Here is a 23,399-nt window from a genome sequence, read left to right on the forward strand (position 1 = left end):
ATGACACGGTGGGAAAGAAGGACAAGAAAACCCTTTGGAAGAGGGAGGGGGTATTGGTTGAGGGATCAGGTGAGAAGGGATTGGGGGGGTCAGGGAGAAATATGCTCGCGCAATGGGTTGCTTCTGCACTGGGACCAACAGGGGGTGAGGATTGAGGCGCGTTTAGCGGGTAAAAGAAAGAGGCGAACAAGAGACGCAGGGGGGTGGAGAAAGAAGGGCAAGAAAGAGGAGACAGCCAGAAACGGGGTTGGAGGAAAAGAGGAATGAAAGAGGAGACCGAGAGAGAGGGACAGAGAGAGAGGGTGGAAGGAGGAGAGAGAGGATCTGCGAGATGGGAGGGAGGGAGTCTGCGTGGTCGAGGGACGGAGAAGGAGAATGATAGAGGGAGATGGGATACGGAGCGAGAGAGAAAGGACGGGGGTTGATTCGTAGAGCTCAGTTACGCCGCGCCCCTTACGAAGTGCGCTGCGCCTCACGAGCGAGATCACGGTGTCTTCGCGGCTCGAAAAATACTTTTTTCCGACCACGTTTCCGCGTTCTCGTAAAGATTTTTTTTTTAGTTTTGTCGCGCGTGCTTCGTTCGTTCTTACGTCCTTTCCCCCTCTTTTTTTTTTTCGCTTCCTACAGATACGTCGAGATACGTACAAAGGGAATAAATTATCGAACCACGTTCCCATGTGATCGAGTCGTGTCCCAGCCACCTCACGAGTTTCACGAGATACGAGAGCGTGGTTGGATCGAGAGTGACATACGATAATACTCGAGTGTGGCAGTGATGTAAAAGTGTGGTAAATTGACAGGAAGATTTTTGTGAGTCGAGTATTTTTGTGAGATGTGTCCTTGTTGATTTTTATTATTATTAAACGACTGGATGAAGGGACTAGTAGGTAAAGAAGATTGTGTGGCTTGTGTTGATTGAACGGGGTTGTGTAGATAAAGTTAAAAAAGAGAGACTCGATTCCGTTGGTTACCGAGTAGAAGAGGCTCGAGCGGTTTACACGATGGATAATGGACTTTGCTGAAGGACTTCCCTTCAGTTTCTTCTTTAACACAGACGCTTCCGATCACGTACCTCGAGATCGAGAATCGAGAATATCGTGGCATTCACGGGGATAGAAAACAGCTTTGCGATGAACCAAGTGAAACGAGGCATTAGATCGATTGTTTTTGTATCTTGAGACTACTTATCAAAGGTAAACACATTTCTTTTGCCGATTGAACGCAATGTTTTGCCATATTATAATCTCTATTTGTATAGATTTTGATATTTTTTCGTGTGGAAATTCATAGGGGATATTTTCGTTTTAAATATACATTGTACTTTTCTTCGATTCTATTAGTAATCACATCGTATAAAAAATTCTTTATTATAAAAACTTTCACCGATTCATTCTATCTTAAAAAAGTTAATAGCTTCTTTGTTATTATTTGTTGCATATAAAAATAATATATTCTAACTTATTTTTATATGTAAACATAAATAATATAGCATATTCCATATGAAATATTTTTAAAAGAGGAATATGCTGAGATTAATATAAAATTTATTTCAAATGTCACTTTTAACTTTTATTTTGAAATCATTGTTTTATGAATACAATATTTTGTCTTACAACATTGTCACATCTATTAGAACATGAAAGAATCGTGGCTCATTTGAGAAATCGTGGAAACACAGTTATGCGAGGGTATGGTAAACATAATTTGGAAAGCAGCCTCCAAGAAGAGGCGTATCGCTTACGACTTTTCTCAATAACGCAACGCTCGAGACCGTTTCTCTAAAGGTAACTTTAAAATTCAAATTAAGACGTAGCTCGCCAGCGAACGTTTTCCAGCTTATTTACATTTCCAATTATCGCAAAGGCCTCGTCGTTCCCCGATCCGCGTTTCCATGAAACTGTTATTTGTTCCAATTCGAAAGGGAATACCAATCCTCGAAGAGAAATCCTAAGAAGGCTTTAATAGCTCGGCAACGTTATCGAATGCACGATCCCCGTGCTCTGATAGAGAAATTATCGATATTTGTCTTGAAAACGGGATATCGAATGCGCTTTTTCTTTTTTCTTTTCGCTGATTATTTGTTATCCAAGAACCGATGAATGGAAAAACGAATGCGAGAAACTTCATGAATTAAAGAAATATCGCGTAAGGAAGGGAAAAGATTTTTTTTTTCCTTTGTAGGAAATCGTTGTTGAATTATTGATATATCTTTCATTCGCTTATTTCATTTTTACATATGGATATAATATGCTCGTAGTGTTATTTATTTATTTTTGAGAAATTTGCGCGATAGTTAAAGAATGATTCTTCACCAAAAACAATAAGCAAGAAGCAAAGGATTAAATCTTCTTTGAAATTTAATTTTTAAAGAATTCGAATATCCATTGCAAACATATAATAGTATAATAGAAGTAAATAGTAAATAAGAATAATTTATTTCGATATTATCCATTCTTATTGTAGATGTATTTTTGATGAACGTGCTCTTATTTTCGAAATTTCAAAATTTACTATTATTTCGCATTAATTGGAATTCATATTGATTTTAAGTTTCTTTTCTTTACTCTATATTTATACTCTTTGTAATAACAAATAATAGCAGATAAATGGACAAACTTCTAAAGCTCAGATCGTATCAATGCATTTCCAATTCGTACATGTTATACTGTGATAAATCAATGAAAACATGGCCCGTATAAATAACATATCAGAAGAAGTCGCAAAGCATTGTTTATAAACACAATAGCTATTATACGTCGCTCATTGATCCATATGTTATCCGTAATTACATGTGTATATTGGTGAATTTCTAAATTTAATTTTTTCGAAAAATAAGCTTTTTTACTTTTTCCTACTTTTTCTTTCTTTCTTCTTTTTGTTTTATTCTTTTTATGAGAAATCACCTTGCTTTCATATATTATTCGGTTATTAATTACGATTGTTTCAAAGATATTTTATATTTCCAACAATAATTTTAACAACGAAACACAAACGGTACTGAACTTCATATCGAATTCGAATTAATATTAAATTCGAATTTAATATTATCAAACTTGATATTACGAGATACACATAACAGAAATATTCTTGTCACAAGTAACTCGTGATCGATTAATTGGTAAGTTAAACAATTTCCCAATCGTGGTTTAGCCGTAGGCGTGTTTAACGGAAACAGGAAGTAGTAGCTTTAATAGTTGATCGGCAAAGACCAGATGAAGCAAAATAACATTTTCCAAAAGATATTTTTTTAACTAATCATAAATCTATTTTTAACAATCTTCAATTATCAAAACTTTGATTGATAAAATATAACGAATATCGTTCATATTTCATTTTTGATTTAATATTTTAAAGTTTTGACAATTAACAAAAAGAAAAAAGAGGAGAGAATAATTTTTATAATTCTTATTACGTGAGAATTTTTTTAATAAATAAATATTCACGTTGATAATTATGTTGAAATTATTGTTGAATTATTAAATATCGCGCAAAGCATTGTTTATTTTCGAAACAAGCCGTATTTTGTTTAATTTAAACGATATTCGATATACAACACGTATGCAAATAGCGTGTCGGTATGTAACAAGCGCGAGGCTTGTTCGAGCAAACTTCTCATTTGCATTGAAAGTCGATGCAAATTCATTTCTTTTTCAGTGAAGTGTCCAATTATTAGAAATTAATTTTTTTTTTTAAAAATGCTTTTACGGAATCATTCATTTCACAAATTTTTCAATTAATGAATAAAAATTGTATAAATCAATTAATAAGTAACCTCTTTTTAGCTTTTATTTTATTATTGTATTAGTATTAGACAAACGAATTGAAAAATTGATTATTTCATTATCACACATGGAAATAATTCTTTATTTCTTAATTGAAAATTTGTTTTTATTATTATTATAACAAATGCTTTCAAATTTGAAGAAATTCAAAGCTGATTTTTCCGAGCAAGAGAATTATTCTCAATGATCAATTCACAACTGCACTAGTGAACTGCATATACGAACGAAACGTTTCGAATCGCCACTCGTTAAATGACATAAAATATTCAAGAATATTATCACTGATTAATGTCTCGCGGTCTTAAAACAGTATCGACAAACCGGACACGAATTTCCTGCAAACGCAATTCGTAAACAGGTTACGGTCCATTATGATAAGTGCTTGCAGATTCTGAAGGGAAATGTGATAAAGATAATCTTATCAACTGTTTATTGTACAAATCGAGCTGAATCTCGAATTACTTCGCAATCACTTGGAAATCCCCCAATCACCAAAACCGCCCTCCCTTTCGAAATCTCTTAAACTGTCTTCCCCCAATTGTTCCTTCGTTAATCCCGCAATCGATCACTCCAAATTTAACACTCGAAATTTCCAAGAGACAACTCGACGACAATCGTCCCGATCTCCATCTCCGAAGCATCGCTGATCCGAATCGATCATTGTGAAACCTCAAGTTCAATCCAAGTATTTGTAGCGAAGCATCCACGGGACACGAAATTCGGTGTCGATAGGTTTATATGAAAAGACGAGGAGCGCATAGTCCGCTCTTCCCTCTCCTCCCCCACCCCCTCTGCGAGCTCACTCACGTTCTATCGTGACATCGCGGAAACACGATGCTCGAATAACGGATATGAGAGGAAACGGGAAGAAAGCTTTAACCGTCCGAGCGGAAACGTCAAGAGGATGCGGCGGAGGACGACGAACTCTCGCGACGATTTCGGCGGACGTACGACGAACTTTGGAAAGTCGGGCTCAAACTCAAGTTTCCCGGCCAACTTCGCGAGAGAATCGTTACGACAACCATGGCCGCGAACATGGTTAAATTTTGGACTGTTTGTACGTCTGCGAGTGTTGATTGGTCTAGTTCGAACTGGCAACTTTGTGACACATCCGTCGATTTATTTCGTCGAACTTTAATTCTTGGTAAAATTGTTAGACTGTTTTGACGAAATAATGGAATATGGAAAGTGTATATTTCTAAAGATCGTAATTTTTCCAATTAGAATGAGAAAAGGAGTTTGGCTAAAGTTTAGAAGTTAGACTCTTGGATTGAACTCTTTGAAAAATTGTGCTCGCTTGTACAATTTTTAATTTCAAGATACGTATCTTACATAACATGAATCAACAAAAATCTACAATCCAATTACCATTATAAATCTAAAGAATTAGACAAAATAAATTGTTCTTTTCTTGATTAATATTCGTATCAACGAATCTATTTTCCAAAATCAACATAAGAAGACAATATTCCAATCGTCAAAAGATTAATTAAGAATTTAATTAACACTTGTTCAATCTAACATAGAAAGACAATTCAAGAATAATGACAATTCAAAAATTCCAAACTTCCATCATCGTTGTCAAAGGAATTGGGCAGGCTAGGATAATTCGGTGGAAGTTATAGTAGAGCGTGGACGAGAAAGGAGCGTAAACGAGCTAGATTATAAACGTATCAAGAATCGGTCGTTTTTGCTTTCTTTGATTCCACTCGAAGTGGCCGCGTTTTTCGCCAACATCTGGCCGAGAGGAAACACCTTTCGTTGGGAAAATCCGGCCGGCTTTCCGCCCTTTGTCAAAGGATCGGATGATTAATCACTCTGCCGGTGTTCCCTCCTCGTCCGCGGGCACACGCGCGTATGTCACCGTGGGTGGGAATCAGTCAACGTCGAAAATTGCAGTAAAAGCGTGGCGGGTGATCAACTTGCTCGGACTTTGTCGATCCGCATTGTTGCTGCTCGAAGATCTTCCTGTTAGCCATGCTTTCAAATCATTTATTATTTAGGCGAATGTCGGTGGAAATTAGTTTATACTCTTAAATCAAGGGATCTTCTGTAAGTAGATTGAGTTGTAATCTTGAAATTGTGGAAGGTACATAGATGGGGATTTTTTTAAGCGAAATTAGATTAAATTAAATTTTGATTCGTATTTAGAGGAAAAGAAATGTTTTGAAGATTTTAAAATATTTTATTTTTATTTTTTCTTTTTTAATTCTTTTTATATTTTATTATCCTAAAGTTTTGATTAAATTAAGTTAGTATTAGATTGTGAAATAGATAGAATTAATTGCAAAATCTTTTTAGATGAGATATATTATTAGATATGTCATATACGTTTATAAATTACAATATATAATGCAATAGAACACAGTAATTTTCAAGAAGGAAGTAGCAAATTTATATCTTCATTCTGATATTTTCCTTTAATTAATTTCTTCACGTCTCTTTATTGGCTGATTTTCAATTCCATTATTTTAATAACATTTATTACAAGAATTTTTATATTATTTTAGCGAATAAGTTATAAAATAAAATAAATTCTTTGAAACTTCCATCCTTGGAAAGAGAATAAAAGTATACATATATTTTTCAATTAATGTTCAGATACATTATACGCAACTTTTTTGTTGTATTGCCTGTCATAACTTTAAACTGAGTAAGATTTCTTTATTATCTATTTCTAATTTTACGTCACATCGATCATCTCGCTTTATTACATATCATACACGTACAGTACTTCATTATTTCCTACTTCATCTCTAAGAAGAAATGCAATCTAGCTTCCAATATATAGATTCCATATCGATAGATCATCCTCCACGATTATTCGTCCGTCTTTGTTTATCATCAAAATTTTAAACGAGATAAAATATCCATGGTTGGAAGAACAACAGGCTGGAATTATCCTTTTTTACTCCGAAACCAATTTTCTTACTACAAACAACCCTCTCCCTGTCCCGTTTCTTTTCAATTTTCTTTGCCACTTTTTTTTTTATTATCCTGCACCACCTTCATCCGTCTTTCTCATTTCAGTCCTTGGTCCCACTGGATTTTTACTCGTGTCTCGGCCCCCTTTTATTTCTCCCCATTTCCAGCCACGATGAGAGAAGTAGCTTCACGAGGATGGGAGAAAATTGTCTGCAACTTATGACAAGTTCCCTGTGCATCCCGTTTTTGCAACATGAATGCATCCAGATGACACAGGTTTAAAACGGTTTCGTCAAAATCTAATTTCCCTTTTCAATTTGTTATAACTTCTGCGTATATTAGAAGATGTGGAATCAACAATTTTGTGAAATGATGAAATATTAGATTGTTGTGGAAGAAATGATCGAATGGAATAGAATTGAACGTTCTATCTATTTAAGGATAAAAATTTTAAATTATTATAATTGATAAATTCTTTGGTTCATTTTTAATATTTGCTAATTTAAATTTTTGATGTGTATATGGATTTTTTTTGTTTGGATTCTAGAAGATAGATATGTGTTAGAAGATAGAATAATAAAGCTTGGATTTTTAAGATTAAAATTTTCCAATCTTAATATTAGTAAAATAAAAAATAAACTGAAGTTAGAAAAATTTCTTAGAAAGATATATTCCAAAGAAATTCAAATGTAATAGAAATATACTTAGTTGCATATTTAATTGTATCAATAATTATAATTAGTAACAAAGGAGAATTCATCTCTATGGAAACAAGAATACTAATTAATTTTGAATTTCATAGCTTCTTACACTCAGACATCTAGTTCTGATCAGATTTCCTCTACTGTTAATTGTTACAATTAACAATTAATATAATATAATATAATATGGTATAATATAGTGCAACTCTTAAATGAAAGAGAATCTATTTCTATGGAAACAAGATTGATATTCAATTTTGAATTGTTCCAAAATTAATCATAGTTTTGTTCTATATTCATATCTTATAGTCAATTCATTTTAGTTAAATTTTCTGTATTGTGCTTTCCACATCTCTAATATGGTTAATTCATAACGATAGGATTATCTGGATAGTTGAAGATTAAACACTGAATAATCTTCTATATGATAAGAAATATATATATATATATGTACTCTCGCGTATTATTGAGCTAATTGTTTGCAGAGTAATAGATAGATCTTGCTTAAACTATCTTGTTGCTGCTCTATCTTATTGGTTTGTACCTCTTCCTTACAATATGCTTTAGAAAGCACAGAGTCTCAGGGTGAATTCCCTAATTTGAAGCTAGATTAGTGGTCGTTGGGCCATAAATTTCATTAAGGATACGAGTACATGTTTCGAGAAAATATTCGATTATAGAACTAATCAAGTGGCATGATCGTCGAACATTCCTTATAGAAGTAATGACTCGTAGAAGCTAATGAAATGCAATTTTACTCGACTCAATATTATAGTTATTTAGAACGTTTAAAGTCTCTCTAAAATTTTTCTTGAAATTCTAATTTTTGAATCATATCAATATTGTAACAAATATATATAAATAGAGATTGGCAATTCTTGAAACTTAATTTACAAAAACGGTTAAAAATATTTTGACTGGAAATATAATTTCTCGCTTTTTTATTTTTATATAATATTTATAATTTCATCAAACATCTTAAAAAGCAATATTGATCTATTTCGTTATACTTTTTCAAACAAATGTTTTAACACAAGAGCTACAAATATTTAAAAATAACATATAATTTATACATTTTACATTTATCATTAATGCTAATCCTATTTATTTATTTTTTTATACTTATTTCCAAAAATGGAATACCATTTCGAAACGAAATAAACATTTTCCATTATTTGTTATCGCGATAAAGTTAATATTTATGATACGTTGCAATTTATATAAATAATTCCAATGCACGTATACCGGCATTGTAATGAAAAATATGATTGATATCGCGTTGTTGTTTTATTAAAAAAAAAAAAAAAAAAAAAAAAATCATCGAAATACCTTGTTTGAAAATCACTGCAATCAATGTTCGAAAACGATCCAATCATTAAAAATTCGCCAGGAATTTCTATCAATGTTCGATATAAAACTAACTCTCATGAAAGGTAACAATGTATAATTTGCATAACATTATACCGAGATAATTTATCATGCTCTCGTTGCATTTGTTGCCAGAATGTCAAATTATAATATATATACATATATATTATATTAACATAATATTCATTAATTATTAAATTACATTTTCAATAAACAATATAATAATTATAGCGATTCAACGTTTAATATTAATTTCACACGAGAAGTATATTATATTAATTAAAAATTTTACTTACAGAAATACCGAAATATAGCATATGTATATATATATATATATATATATATATATATATATATAATTCTGAAAATTATTATTTTCAACATCATAAATATAAATTACCAATTTTCTAAATTCCAAAGTGCATAAATATAATCAAAATGTTACAAGAAAATGCATATATTATTGGAAAAAGTATATATGAAAAAAATTGAATGAAATTATTAAAATTCAACGAGAGAAATCGATAAATCACATATGCAAATCAACTCCTTCTCTCCATCAGAAACAAAAGTAAGATAAGACGATTAAGCGTTACGCATCGAATCGATATTCGTTCGTACAACGCTGTAAAATGCTCGTAAATTCGGTCGATACAATAGAATTCAATTAACGTCGGTGACGATGGAAGGATCACTTCCGCGCCTCGCCACAGACTACTAATAAATATCGTGAAGGGAGGATGGTTCGCGGTAATTGACATTCTCGACGAAAATCGACGAACTAAACGAGCCAAATCGATCGTTTCGGTACAAAATACCCGCGAATCTCGCGAATGAATGGGAGGAAGTTGATGAATCGACAGAATGAAATTTATTCGCGAGTAAACGTGATTAAAATTTGTTGGCGTATAATGTTCGAGAGCTTATGCATATCGCTTCGCTTTTGTAAGTAAATTTATTAGAAACTCGATTCGATTCCTTCGAACATTCAAACGTTGAATTATAAATATAAAGTTCGTACGTTAATTCTTCGTTGTTATTATAATTTTCATAATTTATTTAATATTACGTAAATGAGAATAATAAATTTTTGATATTTTCTTCGAAGTCAAAAATTGAAAAATCGTGGAAGGAAGCGAGATATTACGAAGAGATGAATGGAATTTAAAACGAAAAGGACGAAACAAGAATTTTCAACTTTTATTTATAATCGAGTTATCCAGAGATTTCATGTTTCGTGATAGCTTGAGCTCGCAACTTGTACGTCTTAGAAATGCTTCGAAATCCGCGCGACACGTTCCTCCGTAACGATTTTTCATTCCTTCTTCGAAACGATTTCAACAAGGCGATCCTCGTCCTACTCGTAACTCTTTCTGTGGTTTGGGGTATGTACACTACCGGTCAAAAGTTTCCCACTCTTAACTTGTTTTAAATGTTTCGATTTGATCGAAAGTTAGGTTGATATTTTCTGACCATAAAAAATTCTTCCATGAAAAATTTATTAATATAAATAAAAGGAGATATTACTATTATCTGTATTAATTTTTAATCAATAATAAAAGCTAAAGATTCGATGTATTTGTTAAATTGTTAAATTAATTTCAAATTTATTATAAATATTATTATTTGTAAAATATAATTTAGATTTTATTTATGATATTTAAATTCTATTGTATTCAAGAATTAATAAAATAAAATAAAAGTTTTATGAGTCATTGACTCTTTGAATTCTATAAATAGTATATATATAATATATTGTAAATTACTTTTATATTAAACTTCTATTTTAGACTACTCTTCTATATATGTTCTTTTCGAATGTTCTGTTCGAATATATAATAATGCAATTCAAAGGAAAATGTCATTTACAAATTGTTATTACATTCACAAATATTAAATTTAGTATAAATGAATGTCATTAATTGAAAATAACACTAACAATCTTCTATAAAACATTTTACTAATACAATTTTTAAATCACGATTCAACAATAGGAAAAGAGATTCAAAATTTTTGACCGGTATTGTACATACGTGTCGTGTTCACAAAGTTTTGCGAAACTTCTGGCATAAATTCGCGATCATTGTTCCATATTTTTCATAAGATTTGTTCGCATAAATTCGCACGATACTTTGGCGAATTCTTGTCACAGATGGATTAATTGTAGAAGAAATTATCGAAAAACAGGGGAATATTCGTTTTGCGGTTGATGACCGTTTGTTCGATGAACTAATTTACTCGTTCAACAAACGACAAGTGGCAAGTTTGCGATGTTATTAAAATGCAAACAGCCCTTTAGCATGCCTAATAATAAAGTAATTATCCATTCCTAGATGGCAACTTTATTTCCAACGTAATACGAATAAAAATTGGAATTCTTAATAGAGCCTTAAGTGGAAGTAACAGATTAAATAACTTAAGACGATTCATCCATGCAAATTTTAATTATGCTACGAAATATTATTCCTTTTTCCAATTTCCAAATTACATTTATATTCATTATTTCAAATACTGTTTCATTATACTTGGAAAAAAGAATAAATTACTATTATTTTTCTTTTCAAAATTCTTCGTTCAACCCTGTTCCAATAAAATTCCTCTCTTTTCCCTCGATAAGAAATACAATTTGATAATATTCATCGTTAAAAATATCTTTCCATCTTTCCAACATTCTTTCATTTTTAATGCCTGAAATCTCGAATGATTGACGTAACACAATTACGAAGAACGAGCGGGAATTCAATTATTCCAACAACCTCGATACACAAGCAGACGTTTTACAGTCGTCGAACGAGTTCGTTCGTTCATTTGAAACGAAAAACGGACTTATTCGATCGCGTGCATTTTCACTTTCTTAAGATTTCAATCGACGAACCTATCCTACGTATATATATATATATGCAACGATCTTGCCGGTGAGCAATCATGTGGAGAAATTGAGGAACGGGAAAAAGAGAAGGAAAAAAAAAGAAAGGAAAGAAAACGAACGAAACGAAAATGGAATCGCTGTTGCAAATAACACGAGAAATGTTTCGCAGTTTTGTTTTCGCAAATGGCAGACAACTTTGGCTGTTTACGTGAAATTGGATGAAAATTACGCCACTGTTGGAGAGATGTACGATCGAACTTAACAGGAGGGTAAGCATGGCAGGTGAAAAAGGGCAGAGAAGCATGGCAGATTTACAACGGCAAGGAATGAAAGAAAAATGTTGTCGGCGTTATGAGAATTTCTCTAGTTACGTGCACACTGTATCTGTATACACGTAAAATGTAAGAAAAAAAGAAAATGAGGAAAGGAATTGAAGAATGTGAATTTTAGTTTGACAGTGTATTGAAGTTTATCGAAATTGATTTTAACAATTCTATTGAAATGAACACGGAGGAATTGTATACTATGATAAAAGAGAGAGAGAATAAGAAGAAAAAGAGAATATTCTGTATTCTCTATTTATATATTTTCTAATATCTATTCTAATTATCTATCTTCTAAGTTATTAGAAAAATTTCATGCATGTAATAAAAAAAAGATATTCATTAATCAGAACATAATATTGCTTTAATTGACGTAACTGATTATAGATTATAATAATTAATTCAAAATATTGCAATAAATTATATTGATTACATGCAATTCCATTTAACTATTCATATGATATATGAACACGTATTCCCTAATCGCTGTATCATTGTAATCAATTCAGCAGCTCATATTCTCTCAATCATTATTCGTATTTATATACAATTGTACAAATTTAATAATATATTAAATTAATGGTTTAACATGCAAATGGATTAATAAAAGAGAATATAAGCTAATTAATTATGAAAATTATTGGTATTTCTTCGTGCAATATAATTTATTTATTTTTATCACAAGAGGAATTATTAGAAATTCCTCGAAACATTTATCGAAACTTAATAAAATAAGATTTAACGATAATTTAAAAATGATTGTTAAAGTTTTCATGATATTTACTCGTTTGTAATTAATTAATGTTACGGACTATCCCATCTTGTTGCTTTTGTTGCTATACGTACACTAAATCTAATCACCTTTATTTATCACAGTTACATAGCCATTACCCTAGTTTATACCACTCTCGCGTTGAATCTCACAGCACTGCAACACTGTATGGAGTTTCTAGATCGTCTTCTGTAAGTTAGTACTAATTGTAGGGAACGTAGTTATGTGAAGACAGAACAGTTGCAATATAAGTCAGTAATTTTAAATAAATTCTTCGTAGTAGATTAACTCGTTTATTTATTTTCAAATATAATAAATATGTTCACCTCAAAATTTTCAAACTATCTCAATTAAATTTTCTCATATTGATGACTTATTTATTAATCTTGTTAATTGTAAGTCTATATTATCTTTTTCAAATCGATTATATATTTATTCCAACGCTATATATATTTTTTTGAATAATTAAATTTGAATATCTCTTCTTTCAAAATATTTTCTCAGTTTCAAAAAAAAAAAAAACATAAAAATCCGATAAAATATTATATATGTTGTAAATCTAATTATATTAATATTTTTCGATATTTTTGTAGATATTGATAAAAATATTATTGGTGAAATAAATTGTCTGTGATTCAAAAGCAGATCCTTTATATTTATCTTTTTACATTTTTTTTTATTCTTGAAAAAAAAGTTATATCGTGATAATTGAATAAATTGATTAATTAAAGAATATATTGCTCTTGAAATAAAAAATACGATTCTCCACGCAATAATATTCAACGAGTATTTGCAATTCGTTTCGTATGTATATATGTTTCACCCTTTCATACAACTGTTTCGTATCCCAGTGGTAAATTGCTGCACAGGGGATGAGAGTTGTCTCTGGCAACGCATTAGAAATATCAAAATGTACGCCACTCCCAAGCATAAAATATATTCTCGTCAGCGACTGTTCACTGTCGACGTAAAATTAGTCTCAATTTTGCAACCCAAATACGAGACACGCGTAGCAAAAAAGGGTTAATCGATGGTGAGAATATTAAACATGGTTTTTTTGCCCAGGAATTCTTATTTCGATGTTCGAATTAAATGATGTTAAAAACTTTGAAAAGATGAAACCGTGTATTTAATAATTGAAAATACACGGTTATATTTTTCGGTACAAAATATTTTATTTCTCTTGCATTATCTATCGCAGAATTTGATACATGAAGTATATTAAATTGGAAAAATATTATGTACCATTTCGCTATATGGAATATCAAGCAGGCTTGTGTATTATTTAAATAAAATATTTAAAAAATGATCGCTCGAAAACTGAAATCGAAATATAACTTGCCTTTTGAAACCCAATTTTAAATTAGTGATTTAGCATTTGATATTTCACGTGCGATTTTCGAATTTTTATTATGTTTTATGGTAAAATTAGTTATTCTAATACTCATATTTATTCAAATGGTTGAAATAATTCTACAATTCGTATCGTTATTTTTAACCATTATTTCAAACTTAAATATAGATATCCTTATTTTTAATTATTTCTTCTATTAAATCTAAAACCACTTTTAATGTTCTGAGAAAAAAATGCAAGCATCACTTGACAAATGATACGATATGATTTATTTTGAAATATTGCAATTTTCACCTATGTATTATAAAATATTGATTTTAATTAATACAAATTTCTCTATTTCAAAAATAAAAAATCAAAAAGATAAAGATATCGAACTAAATTACTTTTAATTCCATATTACACATTTACTCTTTTTTTTTTCGTAATAATTAAAAACACAAAATGATTTGATTAAAAGATCCGTACAACTACAAATGAAAATTTTCATCAAAAAAAAAAAAACTTTTTCATCCTCGAAAATTTAATCTCGAAAATTCAAATTTACAAACGTTCGAAAATAAAAATTAATTTGTACAAATATTATATGCAAACTTCGTATCGAAATAAAACTTGGAATCAGGACGATATGTAGAAATTAGAGGGCGCAATGTGTCCCCAATTTATGGATGTATCTATCTTTCCACTATTTCGTACTTCGATCAGTGACCACCGTGATTATGGTAATCGTATCCGGTGGTTTTCAACGCGAAATCATTTCTACCGCAAAATTTGAACATCACGCTCTCCTCTCCATCCCCTACTTCAACCTTGGCGGCTATATCGTTGATTCCACTGCGAATACCGTTCAACCGTTCTACGAATACGGTTCGTTACTCGTGCCACGAACGTTATACCCACATAATTGTCGTAATGGGGAAGGAAGGGTGGAAATAAAAATAGCCATTATAGGATATATCCAAGAGCATTCCCCCCCTTAATGTAAATACAACAAATAAGCCGTCTTCTCATATCGGAATACTCATTAAACGAAAGAATATTATATTCGAGAAGGAATATCAAATTGAATTGAGAATAAAAGTACAACGAATACGAATGATCACTGGAGAGAAATATCGAGGATAAAAAAATTAATATTATTTTGTACGTTTGTTTGATTAATGGAAGTAATGTAATTGCCATTTCGAATTAATTCTATGTTACTATGAGAAATTTTATAATTAGAATATTTATAATCTGCTACAGCTGAATACATTATATGTGTACTGTGTAAAAAGTAAAATAATTTGATATTACTTGTTTGTGAGCAGATGTTTGTATCATTTAAATATGTGAGAATTATTTGTTTTCTCACAAAATTTGTGAAACTTTATTACATTTGTATGAAAAAACATTGAAATTATTCTATATCTTTTCAATTATCATTATAGAACTATATCATTTCTTTATACATTTCTTAATTTACTGTATACTTTTTATTACAGTTTATAAGAGAATTTTAATTCCTTTCCAATTATTAATAAAATTGCAACTATTAATAACCGAAAGGAAAGTGAAAATGATGTATAGTTCTAGAAAGACAAATTTCATTCCCAGCATATGAATATTGCTCCTTCCGGCAATTGCGTTCATTTATTACATCATGCGTTAATTAACGCCCGTTTGAGATATTGTGTAATCATATCCTCATCGCATGAGGTTGCACAATTTCATAAATAAACGCCAAGTCCTTATTTTACAACGTTATGCGAAGCTTTGGATGAACCTTATGGAACCTTATTTTCACCAAGTGCTTTCCTATATTGGACTTTCATGAAAGAACGAATAAAGCATTATTATCTGATTAAAATTTACAAAACAACATTGTTGCAGAGATCATAACTCTGACCATTCCTATTACAATAGTGTTTTCGTTTGTATTCGAATCCGAGGAAGGATATTTTCTACGAGTTCAACTGACAATGATCGAAAGAGAGGCGATTGTGAATCAGATAAAGGATCAGTGTCAAATTTCGTTTAGCAGTTTATCTTACTCAACTTCTATTTCCATGAATTGAGAATAACGACAGATGCTAAAACGGATAAAACTTCAGATACTAAAACTGATATTTCGTATTGTATCGTCATTTCTAATCTTTCTCCCAGAAACACACAATATTCTCTGACAGTATAATTTTTCCTTTGAATCCATAATTAGACTGGTCTGTCAACGTGTCACTTGTTGTTGATGCTTTAAAAGATTGTATTATATTTAATTATTTAATAATCAATTGATAGATTAGAAAATTCTTGATATCTGAATGTCGATGTTGCTACAAATAGCAGAATTCAATACATGAATATAATCGTTAAATAGGGCTTGTTGCAATAGTAATGAAATTCAGTGCACGAATGTATATACATAATAATCCATATTGCATAATGATGTACAATGCCAAAATGAGTCATTGTTGAAAAGGAAACAGCTTGTCATGACAACGAATATTCTTATTTTTATTATTGTTTGACTATTGACATGCATGTATGATATTTAATTATTTTATGCAAAATTTCACATCTAGAATAGATTCTGTTATTCGATTCATGATAAAAAATAATTTTCTCTCTTTTTCCACGACTCGTCTATTTAATATTCCACTATTTAAATACCAGATGTTCATATTCCAAATGCACAATATAAAACAATCAAGTGTTCATTGCAATCAATAACAATCAAACTTATCCCAACAATTATTATCTACTATATTACATCATCAAAAAAATAACATAATTGATCGGCTCTAACGGAGACAAAACACTCAACTTTCCCTTTGAAATGTCAGGAATGATGATTTATAGCCAAGAAACGTATCCACACCGCGATCTTAAAACTAATTCTTCTTTTGTAAATTCACGTGCATCGAACTAGTCTCTCCTTCTTCGCGCCTCGTTTCTTTCGCTCAAAATCACCTCGTAAATCATCCGACTTCCAACAGAAATCAAATTATAAACCTTCGCGTCGAACTGTTCCATTTGACGTGCCGTCTGCCAAGTGGAACAGATTAAAAATTGCAAATTGTCGAGGAAGGGAGGCGTAACGTCGCGCGAAAATTGGAATGAAACGCGGCCGATTATATTTACAGGGACGGGGGAGGAAAGATTTACGGGCAGACAAGGAAATCCGAATATGAAAATATAATCGATCACGTGCACGCTCGCGAATTGGGTTTTCTGTTCGACGGCGTAAATCCTTCGAATCGAACGTTGTTTAACGAACGTTATTTAACGACGTGCGAACGACTCCTGTTCGCGAATATTACGCCGTAATTATTCGATATCAGCTTTTCTTCCTTTCTTTTTTTTCTCTTTTTTTTTTTTTTGTGAAAATGAAAACGTCCATCGGCACGTGTGACAATTAAAATTAATGTATTCTCGAACGATATTCCTGAATTTATATATAAAAGTGTACAAGTATAATTCGATATTTTGGATTTTTCACGATGAAAAGTAGATGATAGAAGTATGAATCATTTTGATTAGATCAGCTACGTATTTCTCTAATAGAAAATGAGATTTTCTTTATATTTATATACAATTATACAATTTTATATTCTATATTATCCAAAAATCGATTAATCTATATATTTCCTAGTAATATTAAGATCAATTAAGAATTATTTTATTTGGAATTATTGAATTTGGAATGATAAATATTTTTCAAACTATTTTATAGTTAATGGAATTAATTATTATTAATGAAACTAATAGATCTTCACCATTGTTACGTATAAAGATGTTTCTATTAACCTCTCTATATCCCAATCTCCCCTTCGGTATATAGTTCAATATAGTTCGAAGGAGGAATCAATAGTAAATTTAAGCCAACGTTATTTTCACTCTAAATATTACTAGAATTTCACGGATGTCGGTTCTACAATATATTCATCACATACATATATTCAACGTTACACTTTTGTATTTATTTTCAATGATATTGCAACGGTAACGGTCAATGCATTTAATTGATTTAATTCGAATTGCAATTATCAGAAAATCGATAAATTTTCGAACGAAAAATTGTAAGGCTCACCTTTGTATAATAACGTTGCCCTCGATTGATTCGATTTTAATGAAAATGGCGAGAAGAATATCGATGGCGTATTTATCGAGGTGTGTGTATCTATATACGTGCCGCATATATACTTCTGCGACAGTTAATGCACTCTAATTGTACTGCAAATAACTCGTACGCAGTTTCAAGAGACGGATACGCGTCTATTGGTACAACGCCGTTAACAAATATTCACGGATTGAATATTCTCAGGGGAATTTCCATATATTTCGAAGCGCATTTTTCCCAGGACTTTTGCGTGTTACAAATTATGGTGGATCGCAACGATGATATACCTTTGTTTATTATGTTTAATTGTATCAACCGGATCGTTGTAATTTCAATATTCGTAAATTATTCAACGTATTTCAATAAATTTCGATCCTTATTAAGAATATTTTTTTAACAAGAGAGAAAGGTCTAAACGAATAATTGATTTATGGAACGATTTCTCGAATAAATGTTCTTGTTTGAGAAACAACAAGATGAATTTGATTTGTTCGAAGGGATGTGTATTTGTAAAACGTAACGATAGCAGTATATAAAACTGATAATTCTTTCACATTCGAGTAAATCTGCAATATCAACAAATTCATCAATATTGGGATCAAAAGCAAAGCCGCTGTTATTCGAAACATATGAATTTTTACGCCGAGGATGATCACGATTTGTTAGTTTTGTAAGTTATTGTGATAAATAGATCGTCAGCCATTTTTGGATTTGAAATACCAGTATTTCAATACTATTGATACCATATGATCACTTTCATTTATTTAAACAAATAAAGAAAATAAAATAGAAGAGCTTAGAATTTTTAATTAGATTTATATCGTTTTTAATTTGTCTATACATCTCTGAATAATTATGTAATTGGAAATTTTATTTTTTCTCACGTTAGAACAGATATTTCGAAAACAAAAAATATCGTGAAACTTTGAAATTTACCTATGCTTCTCCTCCATAGAATTTCATAGAATTTCAGAGATAAAAAAAATTCGTTAACATTAAAAAATAAAAAAGTGTTAAAATATTTTTAACACCACCGTACATCATTACAAAATAACTGAAGAGAAAGAATTCTATTCTAATCGACGAGAGGATAGTGCATCGACGAAAGAGATTAGAATTTGTGAGATTAGGATAATAAAATTTGTAAACGAAAAGCATTCGCGAAAGAGATGTACGATCGTAATAAAACAATGCTTATAGCTTATATCTTGCATATTTCCAAAATAGGTAAGATATAATTCAGTGTAACCATGTTTACACGAAATATTATTGTAGAGAAACCAGTACTGTTTGATGTTTATGCGAAAGAACTACCATGTATAAATATAATGCATTATATTATACATTATGGTACTGCGTTTGTTGGTAGAATATTCGTTTCACATGGTCGTAAAGCATGGATTCTTTTATTCCTCCTTATACATATTTCTCCTTTACCTGATATAATTTCAAGCAGATTCAAACCATATATTGTATCACATATGCATGAAATGACTCCATTTTCTGGGAACGTAAATCTTCACATTCTCGTCAAATTTTTTTTCACTTGTCCTGGTACAAGCGTTCTGTTAATATCAACTATGATGTTGACCTTAATTATGAAGCTGGTAATTTACTTAGAACCCTTGTTAACGAGGGCAACAAGTCTTTATTTGCTTATTCTGGTACGAATTAAAATAGGAAACACTTTGTTTTTTGAAACTTATAATTTATTTTATATTTGATGCAAAATTTCTTTTTTTTTCTTGTTTCTGGAAATTAGTTTATTTAATGAAATATATTTATCGAGTAAAATTTTTATTATCTATCCATGACTTATTCTATCTGACCACGAATATTTTATTTCCCTTGTATATAATTATAAAGATCATGGATAAATATATAGTGGAAGATAAGATTAAATAAGTAGAATAAGATAATCATATTTATACTTGTAAGAAAAATTACAAATATATATGTTTTTCATTCCTATTTGAATTCCAACATTTTTGAGTAACCTAAATGACTTAATATCTCTTCATTTTGTAGGAAATAAATCTTTATAATTCGAGACAAATGAAAGCAATTGAACACGAAACATTACACATATGTTAGAAATTGTGATTTTTGCCTAAAATATATCCATTTCGTCTTTTTATTTGTGATATATGCATTACAAAGATAATATTTCTCGAAATATGTACTAAAATTCCAATTTCTACGAGAAGATGGTAGACAATAACATCTCGAGAAACGTTTCAACGTTTCGTCTCAGTTCTTTTGTCTTCTTAGATGTCTAGACATTTCTACTTTCGAAAAGCATTCATTTTTTACACCGTGATGCAACAATGTCGCTATAACACACATTTTTTAACATCTTCCCTATTTTCATTTTATAATATTCAAGTGTGATACAAATTTTCGATTCGAGAAACCGTTTGTTACTTCTCTTCGTTTTTCAGAATGAGAAAAGAACATGGAAATAAAAAAAAAAGAATCTCTTGATCAAGAAAAATATAAATTTCGCGGATAAATAACATAGTTTCATAATATTTTCTATTTTTCGTCTCATGGATATATTTTTAGGTTTTAAAATCGACCAGCTTGTTGTCACTGGAGTAAGAGAAATATTGAAATCGCGAGTGAATGCGCGGAAAAGCTAAACAATCGTGATATCTAAAATCTAGTTTAATAACAAACGGCTATTCCCTCGGTGAAAAGCGACGAAAATCTGTTGCTTTGTCAATTGCGGCTACCGTAATTTATGGACTTTCTAAATTCTGCAAATACACGTTCGTACACGAAAAATTCAATTGCCAGTTCTTTATCAATGAATCGATGTTTATTATTCTTTCAGATTTTGAATAATTTACACAATTATTAGAATTGGACCCGTTTATTTTTCGATTCAATTCTAAATACCCGACTAATCTGACAAATATATCGGCCATTCATTCGGATATTTCGATCCTAAATTGATTTCAAATTTTATTCCTCGACCAAAAGTTTGTTCGCGTTGCAGTTTGCCACGCCTTTAACTAGAAACAATAGAGAGCTGTAAAATACAAGCTATTGTTTCGAATCCAAATCGCGTGGCAATATCATAAAGTTTCGATCTTGTTGTTCCATCATTTTTTCCCTTTCATTGTGTATCCGCGCAATTTTCTCACTTTATCGTCAAATTGATCATTAATTTTCATACCCTATTATATTATACCCTATTATATCACGTTTCTTTCTTTTAATATTTTAACATTTGCAAAAGATCAAACATAGAAATTAACTTCTAATACAATATATAACAATCACCTATAATAGTAACAAAAATACAAATAATTTAATCTTTCGTTTTTATTATCCACAATAAAAAGCTTAACACGCGAACTTCAATGCCAATAAAATGAAAATTCTTCTCTTTGACCCAGCATTTCGATTACCATTCGATTACCTATCAAACTCCAAACCTCTCGATCGCCGGTTTAGTCCTTTAGGAATAGACACCTAGCCTATACGTACTTGCTCGATCTCGTTAATCCGTGTGTCGAAAAGCTCATAAGCCCGCACAGGCACAGAGGAGGGGGGGAAAGAGAGCGAGAAGATATAGTGTATTTCGGATCGCAAACTGTGTGTCCGATTCAGAGGATCGGTGCTTGCCAGAGGGTGGCGCAGGGCAAAGGGACGAGGCATCGGGGGGTGAGGAGCGAAGGTAGGGACGGGATATAGCGAATGGTTCTCCGCTTCCGTCGTATCGTCTAATCGTACGTAGCTATCTCGGATGGATTAAACGATCGAACGGGGTCAGAGGGTGGGGAGCACGTCTGTGTTCCCCAACTCATAAATTGCGTCGTCATTTCGAGTTGCGCGGTTATAATCGCGTCCACGAATTTTCTTTTTTTCCTTTTTTTTTTTCGTTTGAGATTCGATAGTCACCCATTTGAAATTTGAAAATTTTTTAGAGAGAATGATTATTATTGTCAATATCAAATGTAATCGAGGTTTTTGTCGAATTTGAATATAAGAACTTTTTAAAGAATGTATGATTATTGGTAATAATGTGTATATTCGATGTTTTTGGATCGAAGTTCATATTTGATTACAAATATTTTGAATATTATGATTGTTCTTTGTTGCAGGATTGATTGGTAGATATTAAAAGAAAGAATCGTGGGAAGAAAGAAATAATAATGTATGTTTTTTGTAAATGTATTACAACTTATTACAACTTTTTGAATGGATTCTCTTTGTGTAAAATTGTGTCAGAATGAAGTAATTGAAAAATGTGATTGTTTCCTCAAATATTTTAAAAAGAAAAGAAGAAAATTGAACAAAGAATACAATAATATTGAGATTTACTTTATATTGTAATTTTTGTAAAATTTTAATCGAAAAATACTCTATAAAAAAATGCATAAATACGTCTTTTTATTCCAAGTATTTACATTGTGTTTGTAAAGCATCTTATTTTACGTGTCTTCAGAAAAATTTGATTATACAAATAATAAATTGTTTTTTCTTTCAAATCAATCAAATGTATAGAAATTTTATTTTATCTTACGTTTATTTTTCTACATTTTATATACACACACAGATACACGTAAAAACGAGAACTGTAAGCAAAAACTCGATTAATCTCTACCAATCAATCCATCCTGACAAACGTTCGATTAATTGTCTGTCACTTTTCAACCTTTTTTCGATTGAAATAAATAGTATATTCAACGTTTGGAAATATTTTGTTATTGTTTTATAAAATTATTTGAGATTTTGATGCCCAATTTAATAATGAAGACGATATAAATTTCCTTTCTTAAACATTAATCCTTCTACAATCATGTATAAAAAATTTTATATGTATCTTAAACAAGGACAACTAACAAATTATATTATGAATTTATATAGAAACATCACAATACTTCAACTAAAGATTACTTAATATTAAAAAAAAAAAAAAGAAATGATTTCAAATGCTAAATTATTTAAAATACTAGACAAAATATAATTAAATAAAATATAACTGAATCAATTAGAGACACAGCTGGCAATTACTATGAAATTCTCTTCTTTATGTCATAAGACGATACTCATTTGAATACGATTTAATCCTCAACAAGTCAATGTAGTTTGCCAAAATATCGCTAGGTTGATGGAGTGTTATAATCTTTTGTACCGTTTTATTGGACCCACATCACTCTATTTTATGACGCGTTTTTGCTTCAATATTCTCTCA

General features: G+C 30.7%; 1 protein-coding gene across 10 annotated transcripts in view; it reads left to right on the top strand.

Moving 5' to 3' along the window:
• Positions 1 to 434: 434 nt before the first annotated feature.
• The window catches only part of LOC412813 (zwei Ig domain protein zig-8), a 244,744-nt gene continuing 221,779 nt past the window's right edge, over positions 435 to 23,399 (top strand). For 7 of the 10 annotated variants that reach the window (XM_026441055.1, XM_026441059.1, XM_016917021.2 and 4 more), the window contains exon 1: positions 436 to 1,193. The gene's annotated coding sequence lies outside the window, so the exon portion shown is untranslated. Of the gene's footprint in view, positions 1,194 to 23,399 lie in introns of all 10 variants that reach the window. The other 3 variants (XM_016916998.2, XM_026441042.1, XM_016917010.2) reach the window with 1 other exon arrangement.

The sequence above is a fragment of the Apis mellifera genome, linkage group LG1 (genome assembly GCF_003254395.2).
Source record: "Apis mellifera strain DH4 linkage group LG1, Amel_HAv3.1, whole genome shotgun sequence".
Taxonomy (NCBI): Eukaryota; Metazoa; Arthropoda; class Insecta; order Hymenoptera; family Apidae; genus Apis; species Apis mellifera.